We start from the raw sequence: 11,188 nt of genomic DNA on the forward strand, positions 1-11,188 counted from the left end.
ATATAGTTTTGTTTAATTAATACTTTTCAGCCATTAATTTATTTGTTTTTGCTGTTTTTTTAAGAGATCATGCTCGTTTTAAGTTTTAACTGATACATAGTTGGTACTTTCTTCTATCTTGTTTTTGTTTGTTTATTTTGTTTTGTTGTTTTTTTTTTTTTTTCAGAAAAGCTGTAGATAAAAATAAATTATTTCTTGTCTCTAGCTTACCTCTGGTTCTTCAATTAGAAGGGCATTAAGGCAGAACTGACTCAGTCAAGGGTCAGCAATATCCAATAGTAGTTTGTTTTTAAAACATAGTTTTGTGTCTCTGCCACATTATACAATAGAGCTAAACAGGAGATGGTAGAAAATGAATGGTAAAGGGCTCTCTAAAGCTTGACTGAGGTCTGTAACAAAACACACACATATAAAGATGTCAAACAGACACACTTATCTTTAAATTTTGATAAGATATACTGATAATGTCATTTCTAATTGAATAAGAAAGAAATCGCATATTGGAATGTTAGGAAATATATCTGTGGAATGGGACATGCATCTCTTCCGAAAATGCCCAGGATTTCAACCACGTAAACTTTGAGATTGCACAGGTATAGCCGTGTCAGAAGAAAATTGTACAGCAGAAAATTATCACCGGAATCATCATCATTTGAAGAGTCAAGACTGAAGAAGAGGCAGAGTTTAAAAGAATTGAAATAAATGACCTATGCATGTAAAGTTGATTGACCCTGCATATTACTAATTTGTTTCTAATAGTGCTAGAAACCCTCTTGTTTGGTTTGAAAGTGATTTAAAACAGGCTATCATAAAGCCTTACACACTTTAACTTAAAATCCAAACACTCTTAATTAGTCAATATTTCCCATAGGATCTAGGTCTTGTCTCACTTTTCAGGGTGCATCTATGTTCCCCAGTAGCGATTGCACAGACCCTTCCCGGTAAGACTCCTGACTGGTAAAAGCACATGCAACATTCATGTAGATTTTATTATGCTTCCCCATTTGTAGTAAGGTTTTACTCATATTAAACCAGTAGTATTTTTTTAATATTTATCTTTTTGTTTAAAGGCAATGCTTGCCTACCGCAGAGGGCCTCTGAAAGACTCTACCTAGCAGTGTATCAAAGCAGATACTAAGACTCATAACCAAACCTTGGGCAGAGTGCAGAGAATCATATGAAAGAAGGGGGAGTTGGTATGACTTGGAGAGGACAGGAGCTCCATAAGAACCAAATATATCTGGGCACAGGGGTCTTCTACAAGACTGTTTCTCCAAACAAGGACCGTATATAGATATAACCTAGAACCTCTGCCCGGGTGTAGCCCGTGGTAGCTCAGTAACCAAGTGGGTTTTCCTAGAAAGGGGAACAGACTTTCTGACATGAACTCAATGGCAGTCTCTTTGACCTCCCCACCCAAGGGAGAAGCAGCCCTGCTAGGAGGGCTTTGCAGCCAGTCCTGAAGATACCTGATGAAACAGGGTCAGATGATAGGGGAGGCTGTCCTTCCCTATCAGTGGACTTGGAAAGGGACAGGGAGGAGATGAGGGAGGGAGGGAGGGTGGAATTGGGAGGGAATGAGGGAGCAGGATACAGCTGGGATACAGAGTTAATAAAATGTAACTAATAATAAAAAACAAATTTTAAAAAGGCAATGCTCTTTTTATCTAGTCAATCCACAGTATTCAGTTTAGCTGTCAAGAAAACTGCAGCTCTGCAGTCATAGCTTATACAATAAAGATAATAAAATATCCCACTGGCATAATTAATTTGTAATAGTCTCCTAGGGCTGTTGTAACAAATTACTGTTAACTGGGTTACTTGGAACACCAAAAATCTTTTCTCTTACTTCTGATGTGAAGCCTAAAACCACAGTATCAATGGGATTATGCTCCCTCTGAAGGCTCTAGGGAAAGTCCTTCTGTTCTTTGGTCACCCTCAGATTCTGGTGGCACCATTCATTCATCGTTTTTTGTTTTGTTGTAGAAATGTAATCCTAATCGTGTGTCTCTGTTCTTTTTTAGGGTGTAAAGTTACTGTCCACACCCCCCCCCCATCCAGCATGGGCTTCTTTCAGAACTTAATTACATTAATAAAGATTTTATTTCCAAGATCATATTTTGGAGGTTTGTGATGGACATATTCAGCCCATTGCAGCCACATAATTAAGCTTTGGTACACACACCACAGGTGCATGTGGGAGTGGAAGTGGAGGGCATGCACTCACTGAAAACCTTTGCGTATCTTAGAAATCAGTCAGCAGGAAATGAGTGTCAGCTAATTAGTAGGTTGGTTAAATGAGCATTAAGTTGCTTCACTTGTTTCCCTTTCCAAACATAATAAATGTACTTGTTATAGGTGTATAGGTGAGAAGGGTGGTTATTTTGCTTGGAAATGAGATTGGCAGATTTTTATCTATGAATTTTTTGACTTAACAAAAGAAAATGAAGTTTTCCTAATTCATAGGTATTTGGATAGTCTGACCTTTCAGAGCAGTTGTGTTACCTCACTATGACATTCATAAGAAAATGAGATGACATTTGAAACAGTAAAGTCAGCATGAGTGTCTATTTTATTCAACCCAGTGATCTAGTTTCATATGCTTTCAGTATTTAGACAGGAAGTACAAAAACTGACTGGAATTCAAGCAAGACAACTCTAGGGACAAGATTAATTGGTTGGAGGACAAAACTGTTACCTGATGTAGGTAATTAAAGATATAATTTTTAATTATCCTCATAATTCTTGTCTTCCATACCATAGATGACCTTAATATGCTTTAGTGATTTTGAATCCTTATTTTAGTATTCATAGACACAAATATAGTACATTTCACATGTAAGCAATGTTATCCCTTAATAAATTTGAATTTAGGTTCTCAGATTTTTGTTATATAATCTAATTAGTAGTAGTACATCTAATTAGTAGTAGTACATCTAATTAGTAGTAGTACATCTTATCAGTCCCTCTGAATGTTGATATATTTTATAATGTACCTTCCTCATAGCTACTGTGATGGCTAATTTTCCATGTCAACTACATTGGAATTGCCAAAATGTGTCTTTGGTCATGGAAGCTATAGAGAGATTAACCCTGAATATGGATAGCACCATTCCATTAACTGAAATCCCAGATTGAACAGAAATGATTTTAAAAAAAAAAAAAAAAGTGGAAAACAAGCATTCATCTTTCTGCTTTCTGACAATGTGGCTAGCTGTTTCTGCCTGCATGCCTTTCCCGAGGATGATGGGCTGAATCCTTAAAATGTGAAATAAAATAAACCTGTAAGTTGTCTTTGTTAGGTATTTTGTCAGAGTAAGTCAAAAGTGCATACCAAGAAACATAGCTTTTGGATGGATTTCACCATGTGGTTCTAGACCTTCAGAACTGGTCTGTGGTAGCACTTGGAGCTTCCTGCTAGAGAAGCACTAGGTACAGGGCATGTACAGGCAGGGCTGAAGAAGTCAAGCTAGTGGGGATTCAGAAAATCAGAATGCCAAGACAGGTACAAGTGAAATCCCAACTCACAAGGCCTTAGAGGGAATGAGGATTCTTTGAAAACAAAACCAGCCTTTGCTACTTTCTGCCTGGGTCCTGAAAATGTGAATAAAAAGTCAAAACAAATTGAAGAACCTGCCTAACTCCATTTTGAAAGCAGAAGCCATTATGCTGTATTATTTAAAATAAGTTTCCTTTTACTGTAAGAGCTGAGTTGCTGTTTTATAGTCTGTTTCCTGGAGCCTGACCTGCCCCAACCCATGACCTTCTCTTGTTTTTGAGAAGACCAGACCCTCCCTGACCCTTCCTGACCCTGCCTAATCACATGGCGACCACATGGCAGATTTTTTAAAATATTTTTTGTTTTAATTGGCCTATTGTCTTTCTTCTGTAAATGTGCATTGTAACTACTTGTGATTTTATTCCTTAAAGGGAGCCCAAGAAATGGATTTGAAGGCTGCTCTCTTTAATCCAACTTAGGAGGCAGTAACTGGCCAGCTTTTGGGTGCACCACAATAAAATCAAGCTTGCTTCAATATGGCTCAAAATTGTAGTGGTGATCTTATTCTCACCTGGTGGGATTAATGGAATGAAATGTTTGCCAGAGAAAATCTTAAGACATTGTAACAACTGTGGCAAGTTATTGGTTGCTGTCCTGAGATCTACATTCAGACCAGAATGATAAACAAAAATTCAGTTTAGTGAAGAAAATTTTAATGCTTCAGACAAGGCAAGTCTGAAGAAAGCAACTGCAATTGTTAGAGTTTTACAGCATCAAAAAAAGAAGCCTCTCTGTGCTGCTAACAAAAGTAAATTGAACCCTAAGGGCTTAGCCCTACCTATCGAGTACTCTAACTTGTGAAAGTGTACATTTATTTTGAAAGGTAAGAGTCTAAACACAGACTAACAATAAAGGGCTTTCTCTAGACTACAACCACCTAGGGAGGTAGGTAAGCTGGTCAAATGGTGAGGGAAGATGGCTGTTTACAAAATATGATGCAGGTATTGATTCATAAGAATAACAATACCAAGATCCAGACAGTACTCAGCTCTCTGCCAGTTTAGCAATCAACAATTGACTATACAGAGACACCCTTCACTAGGGTACAGAAATTACCCCAACATCTCCCTCTTTTAGTCCAATAAATGGCTTTTTCTCTAACATGAATAAACTATATACAATAAAAACAATTGTGAGAACTATCAGGTAGGAATGACATTCACAATGTCCAATCCATTTGTATTTGGCAGCCTTGGAGAAAGCATTCTGTCGTCTATGCTTTCTTGGAGAGTCCAAAGCCCTGACTCCTCATCACTTTCCATCACTGTCCAAGCTTTTGTATCCTCTAACTTTCATAACTTGCATTACCAACCTAAAAAATCCTTTCAGACCTTAAAACATTGTCTTAAATCTTAAATAAGTTAAGTTTATATGTCAGACTAAAACTATCTATACTTCAACCCCAACAGAGAGGCCTTAAAAAGATAAATATTAACTAAGTAAACAGGAAGTGCAGAGCAAGCAGCTTCTAAAACTACAGAAATGACAGACTTTAGGCTGCCTGGACAGTCACTCAAGGTTCCTCTGTTTCACTGGAGCATCCATCTTCAGCCTACAGGTCCAGAACATCTGACAAACTTTTCTATGAAGCAAGAATTATGAAGGACTGCCCTACCTTGTCTTGGCAAAGTTGGACAATCTACTTCCTAATGTCCTGCTTGACCACAGTTTGGACAGCATGCTGTCAGCAGTTGAGGTAAGAGCATTCCCCCCCCCCCCAGTGGCTAACTTTGCCACATTTGAAGCAAGCTCCATGAAGAGGTTCTTCAGTGCTCAGCATCTTCTTTGAAGTAGATTGAGGGTGCTGCCAGGACCTGAACTGTCTCACTGTCATAAAAGGCTTTTTATTATTAAAATATCTTAAAGGACATATTCTGTAGAGCTATGAAGTGTTTGAAGACCACCTATCTATCTCAGTATATCTAAACAGACAAATGTTGCTTGTTTCTATTTACTGTTTAACTGTGAAAACTTCTGGGCTCTTCTGTGGTGGTGGGGGGGGGGGGCTTCCCCAACACAAAGAGTCAGAGGGTCTTTGCTAACAGGGCTGCCTGCAGAGGGAGTAAGGAGTCCGTGAGGGGAGAGAGTGTGTCAGAAGATGGTTGGGGGAATTTAGCAGCTTTGACTGTCTAAGCAATCAGGCTGCTTATGTGGCTCTGACTTACTAGCAACCCAGGTGCTTCTTACACAATTTCACAGAACAAAGACTAATGAATTTCCAAGTGGTAAGGAGAATGTGTTTGATTTTTCATTACATGTCCAGGGTTACAAGTTCAGTTACAATTAGAAAATATAAACAGAACAGATTTTATTAGTACTAGCCCTATAACTCCAATTTAAAGAATCCAAAGAATGTCTTTTCCAAAACAAACACATATTTTATATGACAGCTTACTTTTTGGCTGGCAATGTTTGCTGTTTGAAAGCCCTCCAGACAAACAGAAAATATCGGAACCAGTCTTTTTATCAATCACAAGTACTAATATCGAACTCCTTTTACTATATGTATCATCATCTACACTATAAAGTAGAAAAAGTTATTTTAGTCAATCTAGCTTATTTACTAAATTTTATTCCCCTGGGGATGTATCCTGTCTGACCTTCTATCTTTGAACTACATTTTCAGAGAGCTCTAAACCTGTAATAAATTGAGGCCTTGAATTGTAACCTATTCTCCTGGCCAGTCAGAATTTGTCAACTGTCTCTGTTTACCCTGCACCAATAATGCTTCTTTTAGTTAGCTCAAGAGCAGATACCCCAAGGAGAGTCCTGAAGTAATGGCCTCATCTAGCTATGTGCTTATCTGTGCTTATTGATCGCCAGTGCATAAGGAAGATTTCCAAATAGTGGCCAGATAAAGTTAATTTTAGAATTTTCCTTTAAAAAGACTCACACATGACTTTTTTTTTTTTTTTGGAGAAAGAAATTGAATCATAATGTAGAAAAGTCCCCAATAATACAACACACAAAAATCAAAACCCAGAAATCAAAAGTTATAGATAGGACAGCAGTTGTAGTGTTGTGCTGAGCTTTGCTGGAACTGTGTCGAGCAGCTGTGCTGGGTTCATGACTCTCTCCATTTCCAGTGGTATAGCTGTGCCAGAAAACATGTACAGGAGTCAAAATAAAACTTATTTCTATAATTAATTAAATTAGTACCTAACAAGACTACAAGTTTGATTATTTATGGGTAACTATTAACTTGTTTTCCTATTTATCCAAAACAGATTGCAATAGTAGCTTCCAAAGACTAGAATTTTACATTGTTTTTTAATGAGTTGCATATGTACAATACCTTAAACAAGAGTTAAAATATACATACAATATGCTGCAGTAAATCTAGCCTTAAATTTCTATCAATATACAAAAATCCCTAACAGTGTAAAATATTTGAGTTTTTTTAGACAATATTTAGACAAGTTACTCTCTTGTCTAAAAGTAGATATAATCATCTACCCTTTCCCTCTATAACCCCTTTTTGTCTTTTCATCCCCTATGCACCCTTCTCAGCCCCTACCAGTAGACAGGAAAGAAAGGTAGAGGGGAGAAAGAGATCCCTAATCTAACCTCCTTTACTTTGGTTCCTCCCTGACCATGACCAATAACAATTTGCAACCACCCCCCTAAATGACAACAACCATCCATAAACCAAAAAACTACTAAAATCCAACCACCCTACCTCTTGGGAATGAGGGCATCATTCTCTTAAGATTGCTTTCTATGGTCTGGTGGCAAAGGCATCTTTGGGGGCCCTAAGAAAATTGGGAAAGTAGTCAAGTCCTGGGAGGGCTGGCTGTATCATTGCTATCCAGTCTCTGTGTGAAAGAACAATGCAGGGCTTAACTGAAGCCCTGACTGGAGTATTCTATGAGGCTGGAACATTTGACCTAGCCACTTGGAAGTTGTCCAGGATGCAACATTTTAGGAAATGGTAACTGAGGCAGTCTGTAAGGCTGGACCATCTGTGCTACTTGCTTTGTCTTCATTGGTGTCTCCATCTGTGCTACTTGCTTTGTCTTCATTGGTGTCTGGTCTTTTTGCTCTGAAAATATGAACTTTCAAAGGTAACAAACATTTCTGCATAAACACAGCATGGTATGTGTGGTGTGCACAAATCAACTAAAGATTTTCTGATCTATATTTGAGCATGTGAAAGGTATCAAACTTTATAAGTCCATTTGTACTGCATAACCAAACTATAATATAAATCTCCATCCATGCCAATTTCGAAGGATGGCATGTAATAATAAGTTATGAGGACTCTGTAGCCAACAATATTTATTGGCTACTGCAGGAACATTCATCCTCAGCCAGTCTCAGAGCTGCTGTAGAAGGAATTAGAATTTATGTCACCTATCTTATTGTTCTTCTGGTTTTCTTCCTAACATGTCTGCAGCCAAGATTTTCTGGAGGTCCCCTAGTCAAATCTAATCTTAATTAACTTTGAAGGAATCCACAGCTTTTCATTTCCTATTGAAACAAAGGTATAACCTCTTACCCAGTGCAATACATTTCCTGATTTCCATTCTGAAGTTCAGCACATTCTTAAAGTATATAGACTGATTTAATTGAGCAGTCCTCTGTGCTACCTGTTACAGTGACATTTAAAAAATTTAAAGTCAAGAGAGCATTATTTAGTCTAGATCCCATATCCCCATTCTGATTTATGAGGATATCCTTTAAAGTGCGGTTAGATCTTTCCATAATTGTTTGACCTGTAGGATTGTTAAAATATACCTGTAGCATGTTTTGTGTCACAATGTCTAAAAATTGTTGTATTCTACTAGATATATATGCAAGAGCATCATCAGCTTCAATCTGCAAAGTCATCTCTAATATAACCATCATCTGTAATAAATGTCTGCCTGTCCCAAACTTGCATGTCCCAGACCTCCAGTCACTCTTAATGGGGCTGTGCCTCCTACCTATAGCCCATAGTTCAGTCAGCCAAATGTTAAAGTTATTTTTATAAAACTGTGTTTGTTTTTCAGTTTCCCTCTTAACTTGGCTATCACACAAATAATTGAAACTCTCATATTATTTTAACAAGCTTCACAGAACAATAACTGTGCAGTTATAAATCTATTCTTAACCCTCTAAACTACTTTGGCTTCTTCCAAGCAAACATTACAGATACTTGTACTTTGTAGTTTTTCCTGCTCCAGCTACTTTCCTGGTATCACCTAGACCTCTCCCAGTGGCTCAATTCTCTTCTTCCTCCTTTAAAACACTTCTTCCCCTGCCCAGCAGGGTGTCCAGCCCTATTCTCTCCCAAGCTCAGCAATTTGCTGTAGGCTGCCTAACTTGCATATCAGGAGACAATTGGGAAGCAGCGTTTACACAACACAGAGGACATTCTCAGAACAAGGATTGCAACCAGATATGGGGTTTGGGGGTGGGGGTACAGAAATCACCATTTGAATTACACAACTTTATGCCCAAAGCCAAACTTGCCACTTAGTGGTTTCTGGCACTTGCTGCTGAACAGCAGCTTGCACATCCTATCCAGAGAGTGAACTGGATAGGTTGAACTCTACACCAGTGATTCTCAACCTTCCTAACACTGCAACCCTTTAACAGTTCATGTTGTGGTGACCCCAACAATAAAATCATTTCATTGCTACTTCATAACTGTAACTCCCTACTCTTATGAATTGTAATGTAAATATTTTTGGAGATAGTGGTTTGCCAAAGGATCATGTCTCACAGGTAAGGAGCACTATACTATCAAAGCCTAATCCTTGTGATATACTTCCTACAGCAAGGCTGCATCATCCAACCCAGTTGAGTGTGACCCAGTGGAGAACCAAGTGTCCAAATACTTGACTATATGGAGGACTTTTCTCATGCAAACCACAAAAACCTACTTAGATCTTTGTGTTACTTTTTTATTGCTGTGACAAAACACTATGACCAAGGCAACCTATAATAGAGAGAGAATTTAATTGGGTTTGTGGTTAGAAGATTACAGTCAAAAAAAATTAAAAAATTAAAAAAAAAAGATTACGGTCTGTGGTGGCAGAACAAGAACATGGAGGTGAGAGGCTGAAGTAGCAGCTGAGAGATCACATCTTGATCCACAGCAGGAGGCAGAAAGACACTTGGAAAGGTTTTAAGCTTCTGACACACCTCATCCAACAAGGTGACACATACTACTCCTTCACAAATTTACATGAAATGGTACCAAATATTCAAACATATTAGCGTATGGGGTCCATTCTCATTCAAACCACCACTACAATGATGATGTACAATGAGGTGAAAATAATAGTAACGCTGATATATAAGTTTAAGGAACAACTGATTTCCAAAAAGATGTTCAACATGGTCAGATATGATGACACATACTTATTTTCCCAGTACTCAAGAGGTGGGAGCATCATATGTTCAAGGCCAGCATGGACTGCATACAGAGACCATCTAAAACAAATAAGAACCAAACAAAACAAATTATTTCTAAATAGTCATATTTTTGTTATATTATGTATGTATATCTATTGTTTATACAGAGAGAATAAAATAAAATATATTCACCATATTTACCTCCTAAAGTCATTCTTTAAGGTTGGAAACATTTTAAAAAATTACCCATTGCTAAAGATCTTGAAAATATTGAGGCTTTCTCTCTCTTTTTTCAAAAGATTTATTTATTTATTATTTATACAGCATTCTGTCTCTATGTGTGCCTGTGCACCAGAAGAGGGCACCTGATCTCACTGTAGATGGCTATGAGCCCCATGTGGTTGCTGGGAATTGAACTCAGGACCCTTGGAAGAACAGCTGGTGTTCTTAACATGTACACCATCTCTCCAGCCCTGAAGCTTTCTCTTTTTGAGGCAAGACTCACTATGTTATCCAGACTAGACTCGAAATTTTAATGCTCAAGATTTCTTACTGCTTCCTCCTCCAAGTAACAGGGAATGCAGATGTGCCCATAACACCTCCCTGCTACTAGTTAACTATTCAAAACTATGTCAAAATATTCATGTGGGAAAATATTTCAGTTAGTCCTAACCTCAACATTTTATTAGTGAACCATTATATATAGGTTTAAATGATCAAATTCTAGACCGCCCCCCCCCAAAAAAAAAATTCCCACAAAATTTAAAAAAGGAACAATCCAAACTGGTGTAAGAATCTTAAAACAAATGTTGAGTTGTCTGTTTAAGAAAGTGTTTTTGAGAGGAAAAAATAATTATGAACTGCTTAAATTCTTAGCCTTCTCTTCTTGATACAGTTGGGAAAAAAAAATGTGAAAATGTCTAAAGCAAATTTTATACAGGGCTTAGCTAATGAGTAGCTGTATTAGTTACTTCTGCATTACTGTGATGACAAAACAATATAAAGAAAGAAACATTTATTTTGGACTCACAGTTTAAGGATATAGCCATCCTAGTGAGAAGCATGCATCAGGGCATGAGACAGCAATTCCCATTGAGTCTGCAAGTCAGTGTGTAGAGAAATCAATGGCCAGTACTCGCTTTTTTTTTCTTCCTTCCTTCCTTCCTTCCTTCCTTCTTTCCTTTCTCCCTCCCTCTCCCTCCCCTCTCACTTTTGCTTTCTTTCTTCTTTCCTTCCTTTCTTTCTTTCTTTCTTTCTTTCTTTCTTTCTTTCTTTCTTTCTTTCTTT

General features: G+C 37.7%; 1 long non-coding RNA gene across 1 annotated transcript; it reads right to left on the reverse strand.

Annotated features, from left to right (window-relative positions):
- Nucleotides 1-9,485: 9,485 nt before the first annotated feature.
- On the reverse strand, nucleotides 9,486-11,177 carry LOC129691572 (uncharacterized). Its single transcript, XR_008722497.1, has 2 exons — nucleotides 10,932-11,177; nucleotides 9,486-9,979 (listed from the first exon to the last, which is right to left on the reverse strand). It is a non-coding gene; the product is annotated as an uncharacterized LOC129691572 (long non-coding RNA).
- Between the last annotated feature and the right edge of the window lie 11 nt (nucleotides 11,178-11,188).

This window comes from Psammomys obesus, unplaced genomic scaffold, assembly GCF_907164565.1.
Source record: "Psammomys obesus unplaced genomic scaffold, mPsaObe1.curated_primary_1811, whole genome shotgun sequence".
In the NCBI taxonomy this organism is placed as follows: Eukaryota; Metazoa; Chordata; class Mammalia; order Rodentia; family Muridae; genus Psammomys; species Psammomys obesus.